This window comes from Lissotriton vulgaris, chromosome 6 (assembly GCF_964263255.1).
Source record: "Lissotriton vulgaris chromosome 6, aLisVul1.2, whole genome shotgun sequence".
Taxonomy (NCBI): Eukaryota; Metazoa; Chordata; class Amphibia; order Caudata; family Salamandridae; genus Lissotriton; species Lissotriton vulgaris.
The window spans coordinates 909,389,247-909,405,812 of record NC_141694.1 but is presented as its reverse complement, the minus strand read 5'-3'; the positions used below and the strand labels follow the sequence as shown (position 1 = coordinate 909,405,812).

The window sequence follows — 16,566 nt, the reverse complement described above, 5'->3', positions numbered from 1 at the left end:
AAATCAATTGTGCTTTAAGCACTCTGTTGAACATAAGAAAGTACACAGCCCAGAGTAAGGTGTGGCCACAGACCAGAGTAAAATGTGGGAGCCATCCCAAAAATATCCCACCTAAATCTTGATGTGCATTAGAAGTAAGGGATAGAAAAAGGATTGAGGATGCGGGTCGGTGTAAGGTGATTTAGATGCAACTATTGGGAGGTTCCTTTTAGAGCACTGAAGCCAGATTTGAGGATTTTGTAATGGTCAGTACATTTGGCTGTGAGCCAGCTGCCTCAATATCTGTGGGCAGAGGTAGATACATAGCTTTGTTAGAAGAAGGGAGTAGTAGTTATGAAGTTAATGACTTCAGCTGCAATTATTGCGAGTAAGGGAAGTTGTGGACTGAGTTTCTTAATATTCAGTTTAGGAGGGTGAGGCAGTAGATGAGACAAAGGATTCCTGCCTCATACTCAAATTAAACTGCACTGCTTTCATGATCTGAGTTGGCAAGAAAGGGTGCTTGGGAGAGAGACTATTGTGAGAGTAGAGATTGAGGTTATAAGTGCAGAGTTTGCTGGGAAGTAGATCATTTCTTTCTGGGACGAGTAATCAGGGGTCAAAGTATCACTCGTTGTCACATGGCAATAAACCAGATGATTATTTTATTTACTAACTCGGACTGTGAAAGATTGAATATCTGTGTGTTACGTGAATGAAGGTGGTAAGAAGAACAAGCATTGGAAATGCAATAGGTCTCGCATTAGGAAAGTTTGAGCTATTGGTATTGTAAATGACACTTTTTTTATTTATGTGTTGGTTTTGAAAGTAGCAAAATTAATAGCTTTGTCAGTTACAATGTCAATAGTTTTAACTTTTGCAAATGTGACACCTATAGCATTTGTAATGCAATGTGTGTTGTATTTACGTGACTTAGATGTATTGATATTACAAATAACAATGGCTTTTAATTTTGTAAATAATTAATACTTAAAAGTTATTGTAATTTATAATGGCAATAGCTTAAACGTTTGTAAATAACTTTTGTGAAGATTATGTTCAGTGTATTTTATTGTGACGAAAATCCAAGAACATTGCATTTGCACCTAAACACACACAGAGCCACACACATGTAGATGTGGTGGTGGTGGATCTGGGGGATATGGTGGTGGTTGATGTGGTGGTGGATGTGGTGGTGGTGGTGATGGTGGATGTGGGGGTGGATGTGGTGGTGGATGTGGTGGTGGTGGATGTGGTGGTGGTTGTGGATGTGGTGAAAGTGGTGGTGGATGTGGTGGTGGAAGTGATGGTGGTGGGTATGGTGGATGTGGTGGTGGTGGATGTGGTGGTGGTGGATGAGGTGGTGGATGAGGTGGTGGATGTGGTGGTGGTGGTGGAAGTGGTGGTGGATGCGGTGGAAGTGGTAAATGCGGTGGAAGTGGTGGATGTGGATGCAGTGGTGGATGTGGTGATGGATGTGGTGGATGTGGGGGTGGTGGATGCGATTGTGGTGGTGGTGGATGCGGTGGTGGTGGAAGTGGTGGTGGATGTGGTGGTGGTGGTGGATGTGGTAGTGGTGGTGGATGTGGTGGTGGTGGTTGTGGATGTGGTGAAAGTGGTGGTGGATGTGGTGGTGGTGGTGGATGTGGTGGTGGTGGATGCGGTGGTGGTGGATGCGGTGGAAGTGGTGGTGGATGCGGTGGAAGTGGTAAATGCGGTGGAAGTGGTGGATGTGGATGCAGTGGTGGATGTGGTGGATGAGGGGGTGGTGGATGCGATGGTGGTGGAAGTGGTGGTGGATGTGGTGGTGGTGGATGCGGTGGTGGTGGATGTGGATGTGGATGTGGTGGTGGTGGTGGATGTGGTGGCGGTGGATGCGGTTCAAGTGGTGGTGGATGCGGTGGAAGTGGTAAATGCGGTGGAAGTGGTGGATGTGGATGCGGTGGTGGATGTGGTGGTGGATGTGGTGGATGTGGTGGTGGATGCGATGGCGGTGGAAGTGGTGGTGGATGTGGTGGTGGTGGATGCGGTGGTGGTGGAAGTGGTGGTGGATGTGGTGGTGGTGGTGGATGTGGTGGTGGTGGTGGATGTGGTGGTGGTGGTGGATGTGGCGGTGGTGGATGTGGTGGTGGATGTGGAGGTGATGGTGGATGTGGAGGTGGATGTGGTGGATGTGGTGGTGGTGGTGGATGTGGCGGTGGTGGATGTGGTGGTGGATGTGGCGGTGGATGTCATGGTGGATGTGGAGGTGATGGTGGATGTGAAGGTGGATGTGGTGGTGGTGGTGGATGTCATGGTGGACGTGGTGGTGATGGTGGATGTGGTGGTGGATGCGGTGGATGTGTTGGCGGTGGATGCGGAGGTGGTGGTGGTGGTAGTGGTGGATGGGGTGGTGGTTGTATTGGATGTGGTGGTGGATGTAATGGTGGTGGTGGATGCGGTGGTGGTGGATGCGGTGGTGGATGTGGAGGTGGTGGATGTCATGGTGGATGTGGAGGTGATGGTGGATGTGGTGTTGATGGTGGATGTGGTGATGGTGGATGTGGTGGTGGTGGTGGATGTGATGGTGGATGTGGTGGTGGATGCAGTGGTGGTGGATGCGGTGGATGTGGTGGTGGATGCGGTGGTGGTGGTGGATGGGGTGGTGTTGGTGGTGGATGCGGTGGTGGTGGTGGATGCGGTGGGGGTGGTGGTGGTGGTGGATGTGGTGGTGGTGGTGGATGTGGCGGTGGTGGATGTGATGGTGGTGGATGTGGTGAATGTGGTGAATGTGGCGGTGGATGTCATGGTGGATGTGGAGGTGATGGTGGATGTGGTGGTGGTGGTGGTGGATGGGGTTGTGGTGGATGTAGTGGTGGTGGGAGTGGTGGTGGATGCGGTGGTGGTGATGAATGCGTTGGTGTTGGATGCGGTGGTGGTGGTAGTGGTGGATGGGGTGGTGGTTGTAGTGGATGTGGTGGTGGATGTAGTGGTGGTGGGTGTGGTGGTGGTGGTGGATGCGGTGGTGGTGGATATCATGGTGGATGTGGAGGTGATGGTGGATGTGGTGGTGGTGGATGTGATGGTGGACGATGTGATGGTGGACGTGGTGGTGATGGTGGATGTGGTGGTAGATGCGGTGGTGGTGGATGCCGTGGATGTGGTGATGGTGGATGCGGTGGTGGTGGTGGATGGGGTGGTGGTTGTGGTGGTGGATATAGTGGTGGTGGTGGATGTGGTGGTGATGGTGGATGTGGTGGATGCAGTGGTGATGGATGTGGTGATGGTGGATGCGGTGGTGGTGGATGCGGTGGTGGTGGTGGATGGGGTGGTGGTTGTGGTGGATGTGGTGGATGTAGTGGTGGTGGTGGTGGTGGATGTGGTGGTGGTGGATGCGGTGGTGGTGGAAGTGGTGGTGGTGGAAGTAGTGGTGGTGGTGGTGGTGGATGTGGTGGTGGTGGTGGATGTGATGGTGGTGGATGTGGTGGTGGATGTGGCGGTGGATGTCATGGTGGATGTGGAGGTGATGGTGGATGTGGTGGTGGATGTGGTGGTGGTGGATGTGATGGTGGATGTGGTGGTGATGGTGGATGTGGTGGTGATGGTGGATGTGGTGGTGATGGTGGATGTGGTGGTGTATGCGGTGGATGTGGTGGTGGATGCGGTGGATGTGGTGGTGGATGTGGTGGTGGATGCGGTGGTGGTGGTAGTGGTGGATGGGGTTGTGGTGGTGGTGGTGGATGTAGTGGTGGTGGGTGTGGTGGTGGTGGTGGTGGTGGTGGATGCGGTGGTGGTGGATGCGGTGGACGATGTGGTGGTGGTGGATGTCATGGTGGATGTGGAGGTGATGGTGGATGTGGTGGTGGTGGATGTGGTGGTGGTGGATGCGGTGGATGTGGTGGATGCGGAGGTGGTGGTGGATGTGGTGGTGGTAGTGGTGGATGGGGTGGTGGTTGTATTGGATGTGGTGGTGGATGTAGTGGTGGTGGATGCGGTGGTGGTGGATGCGGTGGTGGTGGATGCGGTGGATGTGGTGGTGGTGGATGTCATGGTGGATGTGGTGGTGGTGGTGGTGGAGGTGATGGTGAATGTGGTGGTGGTAGTGGATGTGATGGTGGATGTGGTGGTGATGGTGGATGTGGTGGTGGATGCGGTGGTGGTGGATGTGGTGGTGGATGCGGTGGTGGATGCGGTGGTGGTGGTGGATGGGGTGGTGGTTGTGGTGGATGTGGTGGTGGTGGTGGATGCGGTGGGGGTGGAAGTGGTGGTGGATGTGGTGGTGGTGGTGGATGTGGCGGTGGTGGATGTGATGGTCGTGGATGTGGTGAATGTGGTGGTGGATGTGGCGGTGGATGTCATGGTGGATGTGGAGGTGATGGTGGATGTGGTGGTGGTGGTGGTGGTGGTTGTGGTGGATGTGGTGGTGGATGTAGTGGTGGTGGGAGTGGTGGTGGTGGTGGATGCGGTGGTGTTGGATGCGGTGGTGGTGGTAGTGGTGGATGGGGTGGTGGTTGTAGTGGATGTGGTGGTGGATGTAGTGGTGGTGGGTGTGGTGGTGGTGGTGGATGCGGTGGTGGTGGATGTGGAGGTGATGGTGGATGTGGTGGTGGTGGATGTGGAGGTGATGGTGGATGTGGTGGTGGATGTGATGGTGGATGTGGTGGTGATGGTGGATGTGGTGGTGGATGCGGTGGTGGTGGATGCGGTGGATGTGGTGATGGTGGATGCGGTGGTGGATGGGGTGGTTGTGTATATTGTCTAGAAGCCTTGTATCAGCAGAGCTGGGCATTATTGACATAACAGCAGTGGCACACAGGTGGGTAACATCCACGTGACCTGGTGACCCTGGAGGCGTGAGTGGTAGGACAAACCCCTACAGTGTGCGTCTGTGTGGTGTGTCCTGGTGCGTGTCTGTCCGTTTTCCCGTGCATTTGGAACAGGTTCAGGGAATCCCTTAGTATCTGCTGCTATTAGTGGAGCCCACAATATTTGTAATCCAGCCCTGTAACTTCCTAACTTGAACGTCTGGTAAGGAAATCCAATACTTAAATATGTTTACTCACAAGTTAAGTAATTTCACTCCATACCTTCTTGTGCTAGCACATACAATTACATTAAGAATATTACAGTGAGTGGATGGATTTTGTTGCGGTAATTTTAGCAACATATCTCATCTTCGAGCAGCGTTTTCACTAGACTTCAATGGAATTAACAATATTTGAGGATTCTGTCAATTATTCAATCGTTTTACGGTCTGTTTCTTTCAGATGTAAACAACGAGAACACTAGCAAAGGAGTAAAACGTGATGTGTGTGAGTGATTAATTAATCAATGCTTGTACTGCGTCTGTGTGGTGTGTCCTGGTGCGTGTCTGTCCGTTTTCCCGTGCATTTGGAACAGGTTCAGGGAATCCCTTAGTATCTGCTGCTATTAGTGGAGCCCACAATATTTGTAATCAAGCCCTGTAACTTCCTAACTTGAACGTCTGGTAAGGAAATCCAATACTTAAATATGTTTACTCACAAGTTAAGTAATTTCACTCCATACCTTCTGGTGCTAGCACATACAATTACATTAAGAATATTACAGTGAGTGGATGGATTTTGTTACGGTAATTTTAGCAACATATCTCCTCTTCGAGCAGCGTTTTCACTAGACTTCAATGGAATTAACAATATTTGAGGATTCTGTCAATTATTCAATCGTTTTAAGGTCTGTTTCTTTCAGATGTAAACAACGAGAACACTAGCAAAGGAGTAAAGCGTGATGTGTGTGAGTGATTAATTAATCAATGCTTGTACTTAACTGTAGAGTTATTGCAGACTGTTGCACAAAAGGAAATTTGTATGAGACAGAGACGTGTCAAGCTTAAAATGATGTGTTCCACGGTTCTCTCACTTGCATTCCACGGGTGTATTTTGGGAAAATAGAGCTAGATATAATACAGACGCGGGGCTCCCGGACACTTGAGGGCATTGCTGTGGGGAGGGGGGAGGAGAAATGCGACACGGCGGGCAGGGGAGGGGGCGGAGCGCGGAGAGGGTGTGAAAGCAGCAGGGGCCTTTGAAGTGAAGCTAAGCTTCACTTCAAAGGTGTGGGAGGAGTGCGGCTGAGGGAACAGACGGCGATTTGGTGATGCGCAAGCGCATTGACCTAAAATGCGCGTGCACATTGACCTAAAAGCCACGGGCACAGCACCAAATCGCCAGTTAGTTAAAGTTTGTTTAAAGCCCTATAGTCTCGCTTCTCTATCAATGTGCATGCGCATTGATAGGTCACGAGACCTAAAAATGTCTCCAAGGGATGTAGAGTAGAGGGAAAATAGAAACCTTATGACAGATGCCCCACAGGTCCAACTTGGAAAGAAGGTGAATAAATATACATTTAGCTAATAGACTGTCTATGCCATACCCAGGGAGGCAAGGGTTGTGAGAATGGTATGCCGAACAAGTGTTAAATTCTGCAGAAAAATGAGAGGATGTGTATTGAGTAGAGGCGATTGTGATGTTTGGAAGTAAGAAATATTGGTATGTGAGACCTTACTCAGTCGAATGAAGTTGACAGAGACCAGAATATAATGTTTTTGGTAGGTTATTGGCATGGTAGGAAGCTAGTGAGCTGTTCAACAATTTCTTAGAGATTTTCATGAAGGAAAGTGCTGAGAAGAGAGGGGTAGTTGGCCAGGTCTACTATGGCTTTCTCTAACACAGGTAGCATGACCGAAGACTTGGAGCAGCCTGAATACCGATCTTTGCTTTTTTGTTTAGGTAATTGTTGTAAGGTTACTTCAGAATTTCGTACCTACATGTTTCAAGGTATCAGCATGCAGTTAGGAGATATAGGGATTAGAGGGTTACCTAAATTCTTACCAGTGTATGTTTTGTGATGGGGGAAAAAAATCTAATAGATTCTTCTGACCGTGTATTCTTCATCTTGTGAATCTCCCCACACACAATGAAGCTCTTTCAGGAGCTCCTATGTACTGACTGGTGGTGCCATCTACCTTCAATGCACCTCTGTCGTTACAGCCAACATATTGGTCCTATCCCTGCAGGCTGATGGATCTCGAACTCTGCTCCTATAATTTTTATTTCCCTTTATAAACGTTTCTTCTCCAAAACATTTGTTCAACAGTGTGCAATGTTTCCCCGGCCACTATAAATAACTGGGCTTAAACTGTACTGTGCATGCTAGGCATGTACCAGCACAATATGTCAGTGAAGGGTTTAGATTTATGCACAGGAAGTGATGGCGCTCTTGCTTGTGTGTGTTTAAGATAAATTCGGAATTACTGAGTATACGGTGCAAACAGGTCAGGGGAGAACAAACCCAAGTAAAACAACCCCTGCACTTGTATGGATGAGATTCCACGTGTACAAATGAAGAAAATGTCCCGTGCACACGTTTCTATGTAATGGGTTTTGGTGTAAAAACCAATTATCAACACATGAACTTGTGCAAAAATGACGGTTGAGGCCTTGGAAGTTTCAGCAAAAGGATTTATAAGTCAATCCAGATCAGTACAAAGATTATTCTACCAGCCGACACGTGTTTCGTCACAACATGTACAATTGTGACTCGTCAGGGCTGTATGTAGAAAGACAGGGTATCGATAATGAAATGATCAAGGCAAAATTGGCGGTCTAGAAGTATATTGGGTGATGTGCGTAAACATCACCAGCGTTTCTGGGTCAAAAGGGAAATGAAGGACGGGTCCGTCCCTCACGTATCGGGAGCTGAGCTGGTAGCAGCACGTCTCCTTGCTCGTTCTGTTGTATCCGGCCTTTTGCTGAAACTTCCAAGGCCCAACCGTCATTTCTGCACAAGTTCATGTGTTGATAATTGGTTTTTACACCAAAACCCATTACATAGAAACGTGTGCACAGGACATTTTCTTCATATGTACCAGCACAATGTCTCTTTGGTGGCTTTGCATCATGCATGACTCATTTAGCAAATACTCCACAGTACATCTGAAAGCAATTACGTTCCGGAAAGCAAAACTATATATTGCAGAGAACAAGATTTTGGACTTTTCCTGGTCCTGCTTGTCTCCCTCTGGTACATCCAAACCAAAGTTCAGAAAATCCTGGAAGACCAAGTGGAGCCTTTCAATTTCTGAATGATCCTGCTGCAGGTAGAGGTATGACAATTTACGTTTGAAAGACCCCGTCTGGCCTCAACATCCAATTTTGACACAATTCCAGTTGTGAAGTCTGTGTCCTGTGTTCCTCAGGCCATTGTCAATACTGCAGTAAAAAGCTTCAAGAACGCCATGCTGTGGCTTTTTGTAATGGCTCAGGTTGTTTTTGGCATACCTCTGAGACCCTTAAATCAAGCTAAGTTAAGTCACCAGTCGTATTTCCACCAGTTGGGCTATGTCCGTGTGGCCCTGCCTCCAAACAGGCCAGTACTTGATCCCATACTTACTTTGGCTTCAGGAACCTTACTGCACTATGCAATCAACAAGGTGCAACCTCCATTTGAAGATGTTTTTCTTCCTGTTCCCTTGCCTCTGAGGCAGTATGTTATGAGGGTAGAGGTCTTCTTTGGCTCTGATTCTGATGCTTTTCAAGGTCTAGGGCATATTCTTCACGTTGAAGATTATGATGAGGAGGTCGACCACTTGCTCCCACACAATAATGTTGCTGGCTTGTATCTTTATCCCCAAAGAGAAGAAGAAATTTAATTTTTCCACTGGACCATTACAGAAGAGTGTGCATCTTATGCAGTGTTGGCTTGGAGAGATGCTGAGGCAATAGAAGTACTACACCAATCAGTGGAAACGAAGGCCAAACTTTTACAGCCTGAGCCTTCAACTTTAGAGGCCTTACTATCATTTAATGAACCCCTAACTCAGTCCCTCATGGCCGCCTGCTCCCAAGTGCTGTGTGCACGAAAAGCGCTCTCAAGCGCTAGGGGTCAATGACAGTGCTCCCAGGCGCTAGGGCAAGCAGACAGCAACAAAGTCCTTCAGGGGTCCAGGACCTCAGCAGTCCAGGGGCTGGGCAGGGCCCAGGGAGGCAAGCCTTCCCCTGGGCCCAAGCAGCAGCATGCCCCTGGGAGATTCAAGTTGGGAACAAGAACATCTTCATGGGGTCACAGCCCCTCTTTTATACACCTTTTCCCTTTGTCTTGAGGTGCAGGGTGGGGGGAGAACCAGTCGCAGCTGGTTTTGGAGCACTGTGTTTACCTCAGCCACCCTTTCCATTCACCAGGCAGGCTAGGGTCATAAGTCGCACCACAGGGGGCGGAGCCAGCATTGTTTGGGAAAAACCCAGCCTCATTCAGGACCCAGGTGCACTCCTCCCCTCACATCAGCATGCTAATCTCTCCATTCACCACCGGGGCAGACCCACACAGACTTCCTGGAGCCAGGCTTGCCAGCCAGCTCCAGCCAATCACACTCCAGCACCCTCACAGCACACGTACAGCCATGTCTAGAAGTGCCACTTCCACACTAGACACATACACGCCACATACATCATTTCGCAGCATTCAATCACACGAGTCCGCACATACCATACTCGAGCCTGTACACCCCACGCATCAGGAACTACCAGGGACAGAGACATTCCCCAGGCATTCCTATGGGAGGACAGGCCAACCTTACTCCACGCACTCAGAGTGCGCACGCACTTTACACTGCGCCACAGTGCTAAAGTGTGCAAAGACCAGAAATCACTACCACTGGGTCACAAACACAAAGCAAAAAGTTTAGGGGTGAACCTGCCAGAAGGGCCAAGTCCAACACAGCCCCCTTCCTGCCAAAACGTAGAGGAGACCAATCTCCACCGTGATGGACTTCCATGCTTGGGGCGATAGAACACGGACGCGGGCCCGCAACTGCAGGGACACCCTCCTGTTCTACGCCACGGTGATCCATAAGACAAGCACATACTTAAAAAAAAACAGGCCCAACTAGGCTACCCCACTGGTATTCCTTAGTTGTCCGCGGCTCGGACCCGGCCCTAGGCCACCCAGATACCACTGGTCCCTGCCAATCCACGAGTGGGGGGTGGTAACCCCTGGCCTACATAGCCATTCTCCACTCCCTTTCTCAGTGTAGTTCCAAACTACCACTGATCCTTCAACCTAGGGTCCGCACCCTCAGGCTGACCAGAAGTCACGGGCAAGAGTGACCCACCCTACCTCTACTTCTGAAGCACCCTTCAGAACACAACTCTCCCATCGGGAGTCCACATTCACCGGATGTACAGGGGTCAGACTCCCTCTGACCCCCTTCCAGAGTTCTGCACCCTCCCACTGTAGAACAGGGTCGCTCCACTTAAGGTAGGCTCCACCTGCTCTCAGGGTAGTACCACAACACTCAGCCAAGAACCCTAAAGATCCCTGCTAGGCCTGTACCAGCCCTTCTGGGAAACACAGGTGGGGCTCACTTGAGATGAGCCCCACCTGTGTTCACAGGGGTACCCCTAAAAGACAACCCGGCCAGGACACTGGCTACAGTCGCCCTGCCGTCCAGGACAGGCAAACACCTGAACCTGGCTCCCTAACCTAGGGACGCTAGCCTTTTGGTCAGATGCCTGGCGCACCAGGACTTCCTTGAGGGTGACACATAACTAATGTGTCGTGTACAAGTTTGCCTGACACTCAGGACAGAAGTGGCATCACCATGGTCACTCCCTGGCAACACAACCCTTCTGGCTGGCCCCTGACCCACTGGCTCTTCCACTGGGGAACCTATCCCCCTCGCACCCCTCCATCTGGACTTCTGCACCCTCCCAACTGGAGCGGTACTGCCAGACAACAGAACTACTGGAACCCTGTTCACTGATGTTCCACATTCTTCAAACACTCTGGGAGATCTTCCTCAAATGACCTATTGGTACAGCCTAGGCCCCCGACCTGACGTTCCCTTCCGAAACATTCCAGGCCCTGACACTGGGTTTCGGGCTCCTGGAGACACGCAGTCCCACCCACTCCTTCTCCTCTTGAGACAGGACGTGAGCCCCTACACCGAGACCTAGCTGGGCTACACTGAACCTCTTCCACCCCACTGGGCTGGAAGACACCTCAGCCACTCCTTTTTGAATCACTCCATCCCCTATGCCTCTCTCCTCCCAGAACATTACCAACTCCAAACATCTGTCTCTAAACAGACCACAGATATCAAAAGCAGGCTCCACTGTCTGTAGACGTTCTTGGGAAAAGTTTAACACACAGAACTTAGGTATCTGAGCAAAACAAGAACCCACAAGTATTCAGCAAGCTCCCTATCCCAGAGAACTCACACCACTTGTCCAGTGCAACACACGATTCATCCACACACACCCCTCCCCAGACTGGTAAGACAGTTTCTACCGCCCCTGATTTCTCAACCTGACCACTACGTGACACAGGTACCATTACTCCAGGACAGGGACGGGGGACACATGCACTGAACACATTTATGCTACCACCACTGGATCCCACCCTCCTGGTGAATCCAGAAAACACACTGCACTTAGGGGGATGATCTACCCTCCCGAGCTAGGGACTCTGGTTAGGGGGCAAGCTCAGTATCAAGCCCTTGGACATAGTTAAACACCAAATAATCATGTAGCACACAACCAGTAACTACTGGTACCAGGTGTAGGAAGGTGGATATCTGGCTATGGTTGCCCCCAACTTTTTGCCAGGTGTTTTGCTGGTTTTTCGACTTAGTTGACCTGGGGCCCTGCTATTCAGGACCCCAGGCCCACTGCTCTCTCTGTAAAATGGATTCCATGTACTCTAGGTACATATCTAATTGGATACTGAGTCACCTTATCAGCCCCTGTACAGTGTACCTTAGGTACCCAGGGCATAGGTGCACCCAGGGCCTACCAAGGGCTGAAGCATGTATTAGGCCACCCCTGGCTGGCCATCCAAATCTGACACAACTGGCTGCACGACAGCTGGGGCAAGGTGGTGTAATCACCCTTTGCTTTAGATATAGTATCTCTATATCTAACCCTAAAATGGACACATATATTCATATCAGTCACTCCTATAGCAGGCCTTCTCAATCCTGAAGGCAAGGCAGAGTGCTTGGAATTATGTGAGATTGTGCTCTGGCATGAGCTGAGCCCGTTTGCAGCTTGCGGAACCAAGTCTTAATAGCTGTTCCATGATAACGCTATACCATATACTCTTAAGTGCATTATGAACCTCACGGTCAAATGCTAACTTTGGTATAGCATTATCAAAACATGTCAAGTAAGGTGTCATACGAATTGGAATACTACCCCCTCGCCAATTCTGGCGACGGGGGTAGCATTCCACCCTTCTAGAGGGACACGACATGTATGTAACTGTGAACCCCGGTTAAAGTTAACTCGAGCCTCAGCATCACAAAATGGATGCTGCCACCACAGACACAAGTCTGACCTCCTGCTGCTGGGAGTCCTTCCAGCGAGGGAGGCTTGGAGAAAGGGTTCCTGCCTTGGGAGGTGCTAGCACCACCCCAGACAGGATTTTGTGTATTAGATAGGACAGGGCAGAAAGGAATGAGACATGCCTGGGGCACACAAGGTGTCCCTGTGCATACTCCGGTCTAAACCAGTTTCTGGGGCACTCCAGCCCCAGAGCTGACGCAAGACCGGACAAAGGATATGGGGTGTAGCCACACCCTTCCTGGTCCCACCCAGAGGAGGGACCTAGTCGTAGTGCAGCCCCCTTTAGCTGGATAAAGGTAGGAGCTGGTCCCATTCCAGATGAGATTATCCTGAACAACTTTACAAGAAGAAACTCTGGACTTCGACGTTCTGCTCCACAGAAGACTGAAGAAATCTCCCTTGTGAGCAAGGAGTGTCCACCCTGCACAAGCAGGCACCATCAGCGTCCAGCGGCTGCCCTTTGTCGTCTTCCCTTGAGGATCCAGACTTCAGAGCCCGACGAGACCCGGATTCCCATACCTCTCCGACCTCTACCTACATCTGCAGCCCAGCTGAGATCTGTGGGTGCGACGAGACACGTGGGTCCGGCCATCTTGAAAGAAGCAGCACTTCGCTCCAGCACGACTTCTGAGGTAACCTCGTCCAAGTGCTTTGGGGACTGAGAAGCCCAGACTCCGAGCAGCTCCTGCACCGAAGACCAGCCCTCCAGCATCCACGAGATCTGCGTGGGGTCCTTCTGCCTGTTTGCTGCTCGACGCGTTGTCTGGTCACTTGCCGGCTGGCTAGTGGCCTCCTAGACGATGAACTGCGAAATCTTCACTGCTGGTCTAGTTGCTCCAGACTGGCCCTTGCTCCCTTCCAAAAGAGGAGCACCCCGGACCCTCCTGGTCCACTCCAGACGCAGTTTCCACTCACCGCGTGGGTTGCCTTTGCCAAGGCCTGTTGACTCCGAATCCGAAGCCGACACCGCCGACAGCGAGAACCTGCGTGGGACAGCTTGTGCCTCCATCCTGGTCGTCGAAGACACCACCTGGTCCACGTGGCTGCAGAGACAAGCGTCCACCCTCACCTGATCGCGACGACGACATCTGGTTCTACTCCTGGTTCCACTCCAGTCACTGGCTAGTGACTTTGAACATTGTCCCCTCTGCTTTCAGGTTCTTCTCTTCACTGATCCACCCTTGGATCACACCGGACATCTTCCTCCTGACCGCCTGCAGCATCTTTTCTTCCAGGCTCCATAGACGTCAACGCCGGAACCCGACACGACTTGGCACCTATGCACCCGCAGCCTGTGGGTGAGGTAACCCGAGCATTTCGGTGCTCAAGGGTAGCTTGACTCTCCTAGTGTCCAGTTCCACAGTCGTTTTAGTTCTACCTAGTCAGGATTGTCCGTACTCACCTTTTTCTTGAACTGTACTGTCCATAGACACTGTTACGCATCTCGCATGTGAGTTCACACTCTGCACACGCGTTCCGTGGGCCTCCTATTACCTACCTAGAGTTAGTATAGCGTGGTCCCAGCGATCCTACAGCCTCTGGACATCTCCATTCCTTTTATCGACTTTCACATTCCACTTACTTAGTATATGGTTTGTCGTGCCCCTAGGGCGCCATTGTAATTTGTGCAACTTAAACGTATTTTTCCTAAGAGATTGTCATGTGCTTAGCCCTCTGACCTCATAAAGAGTTCAGAGGTGTATGTTAGTTAATAAATACTTGTTTATTTTCATAACAACCTGTCTGGTGTCCTTTCACTTGATATTCAAGGGGTTATATGTGGTAAAACAGCTGGCTTCACATGCCAAAAGAGTTTAGCCTAAGACTGCTTTGTCCATGCTACCATTAGGATAGCTGGTCTATAAGGTTGACTTACAACCAATCACCATAAGGGTTGTTTGGACTGATACAAGGTGATCACTAGAACTAGTGAGCATCATGTATCAGGCCAACTTCTCACACCAGGTTTGTACAACCTACGCAATCCTAACCACCTTAGGAACAGGTCACGCAGGGAACCAGGACTTCACTAGCACCACCTGTGCTAGGAGAAAACAACCACCTAAGTATCACAATACCTGTAGGGGTATAGACACATTACAAATGATGCATCACAACACGTTCAGAGGTGTAGGGAAGGAAAGCACATGATGCAGAACCTACATTCAGCGGTGTGAGAACAAGGCACATGATGCATCTACAACACATTCAGAGGTGCAGCACAGGCGAACACATGATGTATAACCAACATTCAGAGGTGTACCAAAGAACACTTTTGCAGAAAACACATTAACACAGAACTTACATCAAAAGTCCAGGGTCCAGGTTGCGCCACTGCACCAAGAACCTAAACGTGGCAGCTGCCCACGAAGTGCTGGGCAGCTGTAGATGATGGGGCCAACGTGGGAGCCTCGCTGGGCTCGGAACAAATATGCAAATGGGGGAGCCTCTCAGGGCTCTCAAAAAAAATATGCCCCTTGAGCCTCGTGGGCTCTTCAGAAATGCAGCCAACGTTGGAGCCTCTCAGGGCTCGAGAACAATGTGGGGGCCTTCGTTGGAGTCCCCCCTCTGGGGACTCGACATGGGCACAATGGGCAAAGAGCCTCTCGTGGGCTCGGAAGCAATGTGGGGCCCAAGGGAGCCACTCGGGCTCGTGACTCAAGGTAGGGGTAGGCGGAGTCCCACTTGGGGGACTCAGCATCGCTTGAGGCCCCACGCACCGTTTAGCACAACGAGGGACTCGCTGGAGGGGAGGGGCCGGCACCGGCAATGTGCCCCGACGCCCCTCCTCTCCTTCTCTGCACTCACCGGGTCGTGTCTCCGGCGGCTTCTCAGGAGAGCTCCCGCTCCTCGGGACTCTCAGGTGTTGCGGCCTCCTCTCGCTCTCCGGGGCTCTCCCTCGCTCTTGGGAGCCCCGGGGGGGCGGGGATCGGCAGCTTCTCTGGGGCAATGCAGGAGCGCGGAGGGGCAATGCAGGAGCGCGGAGTAGGCTCCCGCCGCTCCCTGCTTCATCTTGCTGTGTGGGCGGGACCTGGCAATCTCCTCGGGCCGGCAGCCAATCATGGCGCGGCCCGGGGAATTACATCATAAGGGAATCCCGGGCCGGCAGCTAATCCCAGCGCGGCCCGGGGCAGACGTCATGAGGGGTCCGGGCCAGCGGCGGTGAACTCGGGGAGGGGGGGGGGAACGACGAGGAGTAGGCTCCCTCGTAAATAGGACCATAAGGAAATAAAGCGAGGTAGGCACTCGCTTGGGGTCCATTAACCCTCGCAAAACCGGGGCAAATGCCGGGTGGGCACCGGCTGAGATAAACAGCGCTCCCAAGCGCTGTGTGCACGAAAAGCGCTCTTAAGCGCTAGGGGTCAAGGGACAGTGCTCCCAGGCGCTAGGGCAAGCAGACAGCAACAAAGTCCTTCAGGGGTCCATGACCTCAGCAGTCCAGGGGCTGGGCAGGGCCCAGGGAGGCAATCCTGGGAGGCAATCCTGGGAGATTCAAGTTGGGAACAAGAACATCTTCATGGGGTCACAGCCCCTCTATTATACACCTTTTCCCTTTGTCTTGAGGTGCAGGGTAGGGGGAGAACCAGTCGCAGCTGGTTTTGGAGCACTGTGTTTACCTCAGCCACCCTTTCCATTCACCACGCAGGCTAGGGTCATCAGTCGCACCACAGGGGGTGGAGCCAGCATTGTGTGGGAAAAACCCAGCCTCATTCAGGACCCAGGTGCACTCCTCCCCTCACATCAGCATGCTAATCTCTCCATTCACCACCGGGGCAGACCCACATAGACTTCCTGGAGTCAGGCTTGCCAGCCAGCTCCAGCCAATCACACTCCAGCACACGTACAGCCATGTCTAGAAGTGGCACTTCCACACTAGACACATACACGCCACATACATCATTTCGCAGCATTCAATCACACGAGTCCGCACATACCAGGCTCGAGCCTGTACACCCCACGCATCAGGAACTACCAGGGACACAGACATTCCCCATGCATTCCTATGGGAGGGCAGGCCAACCTTACTCCACGCACTGAGTGCGCACGCACTTTACACTGCGCCACAGTGCTAAAGTGCGCAAAGACCAGAAATCACTACCACTGGGTCACAAACACAAAGCAAAAAGTTTAGGGGTGAACCTGCCAGAAGGGCCAAGTCCAACACCCACTTTGCGTGATGACCTATGAAACTCCTTTATCCAGACTGTATAGGATGGCCATGATGCTG

General features: G+C 51.4%; 1 protein-coding gene across 6 annotated transcripts in view; it reads left to right on the top strand.

The window, feature by feature from the left end:
• Nucleotides 1-16,566, top strand: part of BIRC6 (baculoviral IAP repeat containing 6) — a 2,386,688-nt gene that overhangs the window by 1,529,171 nt on the left and 840,951 nt on the right. The gene's annotated exons all lie outside the window — the stretch shown is intronic.